Source organism: Adiantum capillus-veneris, chromosome 20 (genome assembly GCF_014529385.1).
Source record: "Adiantum capillus-veneris isolate H3 chromosome 20, ASM1452938v2, whole genome shotgun sequence".
NCBI lineage: Eukaryota > Viridiplantae > Streptophyta > Polypodiopsida > Polypodiales > Pteridaceae > Adiantum > Adiantum capillus-veneris.
The window spans coordinates 117,517,648-117,525,878 of record NC_140950.1 but is presented as its reverse complement, the minus strand read 5'-3'; the positions used below and the strand labels follow the sequence as shown (position 1 = coordinate 117,525,878).

Sequence of the window (8,231 nt, the reverse complement as noted above, 5' to 3'; positions counted from 1 at the left end):
AATTAAATGAAAGTCAAGGCTAAGGAGACCACATGAAGACTTTTGATGCCATAAATGGACCCTATTTTGATGAATTGTTTACACAAGGTTCCAATCCGAATTGGAAAATGATTCTAAAATGAAAATCGTAGCTAATGAGCTGAAGTTTCGGCCCATATTTTTTCTTTTTTATTTGGAGCCACGGTTGAGGAGATATGATTAACATACTGGACCCCAGTCTGCCCACATCATGCAGGGACAGCTCATTTCCAACTTTTCCAATTCCTGTTCACACTAGCTCCTCTCTTCTTGTGTAAACCCTTGTGGGTTCCCTTCACCTATAAAAGGGGACCTCTTCTTCCTTGGAAGAAACTCAAGCATTCAAGGCATAGATGAGAGGAATTCTTGAGGGAGTGAGTAGTAATACCTAATTGTACTTAGCCCCATTAACATAAGCCCAAGCCTACACTTTCTCCTAGAGGAAACCTAGCCATTCTTGTACGCCATCCTTGGAGGATCAACTCTAATCAAAGAAGATGTTGTACTTGGCGTATCAATCAACGTTGAATTCTCCCCTCTTCTTCTCTCTCCCATCAATAATGGTGCCGAAGGGTTTCAAGTAAGATGTGTTGTACATTGATGTTTTCTTGATTTCTTGTTGTTTTCATTTTCATCTCTAATCCAACATATATATATGTATCTAATCTCATCTCCTTAACCAAACCTATCTCTCTCATTCATTCATCCTCTCTAGGTTCTCTTTGCTACAGGTACAGCTCTCCCCGCAGTATCCTTATTGCCTACGGGCAAGAATAGGGCTTGGGAGGGAAACTTCTCATCTCTTCACTTCTCTCATATCTACATTTCTCACATACTATTCTAGATGAATAACCCACATGATGATCATTTCTATCGCTTTCACTCTGTAAGATCTATTAGAATTAACGTATGGATTAGCCGTAAAATACACTTTCAACAACGTATAGTGTTTCTCTTCGGCCCTGAAAGGCTCAATGAAATACTTCTATCACCGGATCCCATCATACTACTTCTCATAGACTATAATTTTTCTTTTGATGTAAGTGTAGTTATCTTGCTATGAACCAAGAGGATTTGTACACACAATTAATTCCAATCACTAGACAAAATATATATATTATGGTAAGCACAAAACTACAATTCCAAAGAACAATTCGTAGCCTATTTGGTCAGCCAAGATTGAATGCCATTAACTCATCCATTAACCCTTTCATATTACCCATGATACGATATGACCATAGCCTTGATGTTTTCATCTTTGTGTTATTTTGACATTTTCTTTTGTGTTCTTTCTTTGTGCGTGTGAGTGCAAGAGAGAATGGGTGGGATTCTTTGATTGTGCTTCTTTCCAAACCCTAGTCTTCATGGCATCTATGGTTTAACTCCTTCATATAGTTTTTGTTGAGTTCTCTCACAAACTCTCACAGCCATAAGCCCGGTGCTTTCCTGGCATGACCGCAAATTCCTCGACAACGTATTTAATTTAGAGATTCTTGAATGGTGAAAGTGAGTACAAACTGGCCGGCCGGACATAATTGGCCAAAGCTCATAAAGAGCACTTGAATTGTCAAATATAAATAAAATGTAACATCCTTCTGCATAATCCATTATTGGTTGATGCTTTTGCCACCTCTCAGCTGCAATAGATAATAAAATATCAATTCTATAACATACCTCTCCGTTGGAAAGCAACTGTCCTCAGTTGCGAACATAAAAATCTGCAAACAATACTTGTCAAAAACAATGATTAGAAATCTGTATCAAATAGTAACAAAATTCATAAAATTAGAGAATATTTCTTATGCTTGCCGTCATCCATATACTACCTATTCTAGTGTCCCATACCACTAGAATAAGCAGTATATGTCATACCCTGATGAATCAGGATATCATTGGTCACGCTCATCATCAATCTCATAATGTCAAGTCTCATCACATAAACACTGCTAAATAATCACCAGATACCAAATTCCAGTCCAATTCCAATTCCACAATATATGTCCAAATCCAAATCACTTTCATTATGTACCCCGGTAACAAAATCATACCAATTGCAATGGTGGCCAGCCACTGCAGCATGATTTTGTGATTGGTGTTGCCTAAATCGACGAATCTACACCAATAAGACGTGCTGCCTAAATCGACGAATCTGCACTAATGCTGCCTAAATCGGCGAATCTACATTGGACATTGTTTAAGAAATCATGAATCTGCAATTCGTGGTTGTGCTGCCTAAATCGGCGGATCTGCACCAAGATGAGTATCTACACACTGCTTAAATCGGCAAATCTGTGTGTCTATGACCAATGGACTAGGCTAGGCATAAAAATATAACATTTATCAAATGTAAGAGACCAATTTGGATCATGTTTGAGGAGGAGGGTACTTACAAACTGTTGTTCACTACCCAGAGCACCTTAGCTCACGTGAGTAGCTATATAGCTGAATAACAAATCCTCTTCAATATTCAATGCAAGCACATGCCCTAACTTTAGAGATGGTTAATCACACCCGCTTGAAGAGAATGTATATATACAACAGATTTTTTTATTTTTATTTTTTTTTGAAATTGTTTAATGTTTTTATTTTCCTTATTGAAAACTGCTTGAGTTGGTCTCCCTAAATATATGTATCAAGAAAAACAATTGATAAATAAATGGAGAGGGTAAGTATTATCATAGTAGTATATCAAGCGAGTGCGTTATAGTATAATCATAGGGGAGGTAGATCGTAATGATGAGATCTTAAGACAAATGATAGCAATAGGTATGTTTTGGAGCTAACTCGTTGAAGGGAATTAAAATGCAATAGAAAACATTGAGAAATTACGTACCTAGGGGTGGTTCAAGGAAATGGCTAGGAGTCAAATTCTCGAATGCTAAACAAGTGCTTTAAAAGTGAAGGTTAGTAGCAAAAGCATCATTTGGTTAATGTCAATCAAGATTAAAAATTGGATTATGTAACAAAATTTATAGACTAAACCAAAATACAAATGTTAATCCACTTTCAATGCAATTATGATCAATATAAATTTCACAGCTTTGTAGTGCGCATAAAGTTTAGATCCTACAACATTGTATAAGAGCAAGTTGTGAAGGAAGCATCCAAAAATTATTGACAAGAGCAATATCAATTTTACAAAGTTTGCAAAAAACAAGAGTCTTTAGGAACGCCTTATATACATGTTCAAAATAATCTCAATTATGTGCCATGCTCAATATACATTAATAGTGTTTTATTTGAAAGATTTTTTGAAGACTTCTATGTCACTAATGAATACATACAACTTACAAATTGACATGTCTATATTGTCGGTCCAGTCTGATTAGTGTCAGATAGTACCTCCTATGTCCACAAGTCTTTGTTCTTTCTATACAAATACGAACTTGACCTAGTTTATGCTTCTCAGACAAGAAGCAATTAAATTTTTCATGAGTATTGAAAACAATTCTATCTTGGCACACTATTCATATAGTATTCCTTAATTCATTGATCAAAAATCTACTAGTGGTTCGCGGATTTGTTATAGCTCTTCAAGTCTGCTCGTAAGCGCGCAAGGCGCAGGGAGACCATGAACGAACAAGAAGAGATTCGTAGTTTTCTAAGATTACAGGATGGGCGATCGTGCCTTTTCAAAGCCCACACATTTCCAGACCATTATGGCAGCCTCGTTGGGGTACCTCGACACTCACAACATATACAAGCTTGGTACCCACACCCGCAGTTACCGATGCTTCCACGTCCACGGTCTAGAAAAACATGTGCTATCCAAGCTAGATCCCTTGGTTGCTTCACATCCAAAAAGTCCACATGAAACATCTCACTCCAAAGCCAATGGGAAAACCCTTTGGTGAGGCTCAAGATGCTTGTTCCAAAACTGAAGAGGCTTTGCAAGCATTCAAGGATATAGTAAATAAACTAAAGCTAGCTTCTGACAAGGATGGAGACCCAAAAACCTTGCAAACACTTGAGACTTTGCTCGCTCATCTGCTACTCTTGAAGAATAATAGAGAATGGGTGAAACATGTGCCACACTAGCAGAGTGGCACAAGGAGTCAGCAAAGCCTTTGTTATATGTACAAAAAGGATTTGAAATACGCAGACGCATCAAATTAAGATACAATTGCAAAGTTTACAGGATGTCGTTGCCTGTATGAAATAGCAGCATCCAATAAAGAGAAGTCTTTGAAGCAACTAGAACACCTCGAACTGATTTTTACGGCACTTAGAGAAGACTGCCCGTAGTTAAAGTTTGCAAGCCAAGCTGTTTTGATTAGATGCAGTTCAAATGTCTCTTGGACGATAGGCTGAAGAAGCACTCCCTTATTTTGTCAAGTATGTCAAGTTGAAGGAAAGACTAGTCGCTCGAGATGATCCAAGCTTTGCACATTCAAGAAACTAAAGCTTTCCAAGAAGGAGGTCAGAATGCTGAAGCAGCTCTATAATATTTTGAGAAGCTATGATGTTGTGTAAGAGGGCCTTAGCAGTTTTTGATCAGTTTTTCTGGAGATGAAGCAGCGCTGAAAGCAGCAGATACCGAAGGTGAAATTGACATTGCTTTTCTGAGATGGGAAAAGCTCTCGCAAACGGTGGTCTATTTGAAAAATTATACCCCAAAAAGACAAAAGTCTCCAGCCTGAGTGTGTGTGTGTAGCCGCTGGTGTGGCTGCCAGCTAAAGAGAGAAAGTGTGTGTTAGCATGCACAGAGAGAAAGAGAGAGAGAGAGAGAGAGAGAGAGAGAGAGAGAGAGAGAGAGAGAGAGAGAGAGAGAGAGAGAGAGAGAGTTCAACTAAGTTGGTGTGTGTGTGTGTGTGTGTGTGTGGCTCTTATTTGTGAGAGCATGTGGCTGCCAGTCACAAAAGAGACAGTGAGTGGTCATGCGATACCAGCTGCAAGGTGGTGAGTACTGCATGGCAGTTGGGTGGTGGGCACAGCCAATCGTTGGAAGTCGTTAACTGACGAGAGGGAGGGAGAAAAATATCGAGAACTCGCATGGCAGTCAGTGTGTGTATGTGTGTGTGTGTGTGTGTGTGGGGGGGGGGGGGGGGGGGGGGGGGGGGGGGGGAACTATGAGAGAAAGAGAGAGTCAAGCCGCAATGGGAGCTAGCCGACGACGGCTCGAGTGCATGGGGGAGAGAGAGAGAGAGAGAGAGATTTGGTTGGTGAGTTATGTGTAGAGCGTGAGGGATTCATGGGGTGTGGCTGCATGGCATCGCCGTTGTTCCACCACCCTTTTTTTTGTCTCTCTCTACTTTTGCAATGGCTACATGTGGAGGGTGTTTGAGGCAAGCATCTTGTGGTTAATGCATGGCGGCTGGAGCATGTCTAACTGTGAGTAACTTCCCAAGACAAAAGGGATGGTCGTCGTTACTTTAGTGGGTTGGTAACGAGTTTTGACGTGCTGAGGTGAAAAGGGAAAGGAGTGTGGGAATTGTGGGGCTGTAGGTTGTGGTTGGATAACCTCGACTGATTGGCATCCTCTGGTAGGTGATCTCGATAGCTTGTGGTGGGAAACCACATACACCAAAAATTGGACGACGCCTCCACTGTCTACGGCCGTAGCAGTCACCAAAGTGCAATTTAGGAGGTCATGGGAGTTGAGTGGCAACTGTAAGCGCAACTACCAAACGGTGACAGGTGCTCATGATAGGTTCTAATGATTCATACGGTTATTGAACGACAGTGTTAACAACGGGTAACTGATCTATGGTCATTCCTACAGAGACCTTCGACTACAGTACACCTTCTACACATTATATCCCCTTGCCTTCATGGTTTGTTGGACGCTCTCCTGCCTGTCATATGGCTTGTTTTTTTTTTTTTTCCATAGCTCTTGCTTCATGAGCTTCCTCAACACTCCTTCTCCCTTATTAGTTCTCTCAGAACTCTTTTCTCCAGAGAAGGCAAGTTGACAAACTTCTATTGCGTGCTCTGATGAGCTTAGACGTTAGGGTCTGTTCAAATATGTCTATTTAAATTGCTATAACACATTCAAAAGTTTGTGGGATCGTTCCTGCGAGAATGTGGAAATACTTCTATGGATTTAAAGCTATTTCGTTCAGCCTTAAGCTCTGCACGTCTACTCGGCTTTCCTTTTTTTTGATCCCTAATCATGACTAAACTACATTTACTATGTCTATGTACTCGCCTCTTCCCTATTCTTTAATTTTTCCTATTCTTTAATCCTAAATAAACATGCATATAATTAGTTGAAATCATGGCATGGGCATTGTTATTATAAACAACGAACACTTTTTTTAAAAACATTTCATGTTCGATTATCAACTAAACGAGAGTTTAATCAACTAAACTACATTAGATATCTCATGCAAATATACAATTTTTATCAGTTAAAAGTATTTGCAAAATTAGAGAGAAAAAGAGAAAAAAAACTTAGCTTTGATCGACATATCCAAGATTTGTGCCATAAGAGCATAGCCAGGCTCTGATACCACTGCTACAGTCGGAGGCGTGGAGTTCCCCGCAAAATATCCAAGATCTGTGCCATAAGAGCATAGCCAGGCTCTGATACCACTGCTACAGTCGGAGGCGTGGAGTTCCCTGCAAAATATCCGAAATAGCATACTACAAACCATAGAGCAGACTAATCGACATACCTAGCAATCACATAGACGCATCATCGCAAGATACACGAACAGAGAGAGACAGAGTGCGAGAGAGAGGAAGAGAACATGCGCAGGTGCACCTCCGAGAGCAGAGTGCTACGCCTGGCATGGCGAGAGAGAAGAGGGGAGAGGAGAGAAAAAGTACACAGACACTGGGTGAAATCTCCCCCCGTGCAAGAGTGACCATTTCCCTCTTGCACGTATTTAATTTATAGATTCTTGAATGGTCAAAGTGAGTAAAAACTGGCCGGTCGGACATAATTGGCCAAAGCTCGTAAAGAGCACTTGAATAGTCAAATATACATAAAATGTAACATCCTTCTGCATAATCCATTATCTGCTGATGATTTTGCCACCTATCAACTGCAATAGATAATAAAATATCAATTCTATAACACTACACTCCACTCTCCCCCTCTCACAGTCTCTCCCCCCCCCTCCCTCTCTCTCTATCTCTCTCTCTTTCCCTTTCACTGCAAGTTTGAGAGTCTGAGTACCACACACTTCTGAGTGCTCAACTTTTGATCACATGTGAACTCACTTTCTTCACATTTTTAGCCATGACGTAGACCTACACACTTCTTCTCTGAGCCATAATGTGGGCTCTGCATTGCGACTCTCATCACCACATTTTTGGGCCATCAAGAATCAGTCATCAGTCACACAAATAGTACATCACATGTAATTTTGGTCCCATATGTCATATTTGACGTTGAAGGACAATAATAAAATCTATCTATTTACCTCTCCCTCCCCCGTTGGCCCCTCCCTCCCCCCCCCCCCCCCCGCCCCCCCCCCCCCCTCTCTCTCTCTCTCCCCCCCTCCTCCTCTCTCTCTCTCTCTCTCTCTCTCTCATTTTCCTTTGTACCCATGCATTGTATTAGATCCACCAAGACTGTATCACTTTGGTCGCATAGGTCATTTTTGCCTTATGAAAGTTCTTAATATAGCATTTTATTCTACTTTAGTTAATATAACAACTCATTCCATTTTGTTTCATTTCTCTCTAGGGTTGGAGGGATTAGAGGGGTGGTGTGGTGGGAGCAAAGAGAGAGAAAGGGAATAGGGGGTTGGGAGAGGGGTGGAAAGTGGGGAGAGAGAGTGAGGAAGGAATAGGAGGATATATATATATATATGTATATATATATATGTATATATATATATATATATATATATATATATATATATAGAGAGAGAGAGAGAGAGAGAGAGAGAGAGAGAGAGAGGAAGGGGGAGGATCGGAGCTATGGAAGAGGGAGGGGTGGACGTAGAGCAAGAGGTGGGGGCTAGAGAAAGAGAGAGAGAGAGAGAGAGAGAGAGAGAGAGAGAGAGAGAGAGAGAGAGAGAGAGAGAGAGAGAGAGAGAGAGAGAGAGAGAGAGAGAGAGAGAGAGAGAGAGGAGGACAGAGAACAAGAAAAAGAATGGGTTGGAGGGATCATGGGAGGGAGGGAAGGGGAGCGATGAGAGGTTTTGATTTTTTAAAAATCCCAAAGGCACTAGCAAAATCACTAGTGTTTTAGGTTTTTTAGAGAGACAGAGAAAAAGAGAGGAGAATTCTAACGTCCTAGAAAATTATAAAGAGATAGA

The 8,231-nt window shown here is 40.7% G+C and overlaps 1 pseudogene; it reads left to right on the top strand.

The window, feature by feature from the left end:
• The first annotated feature begins 2,893 nt into the window (after nt 1-2,893).
• LOC147433154 (uncharacterized) lies at nt 2,894-4,463 on the top strand (annotated as a pseudogene).
• Nucleotides 4,464-8,231: the final 3,768 nt, after the last annotated feature.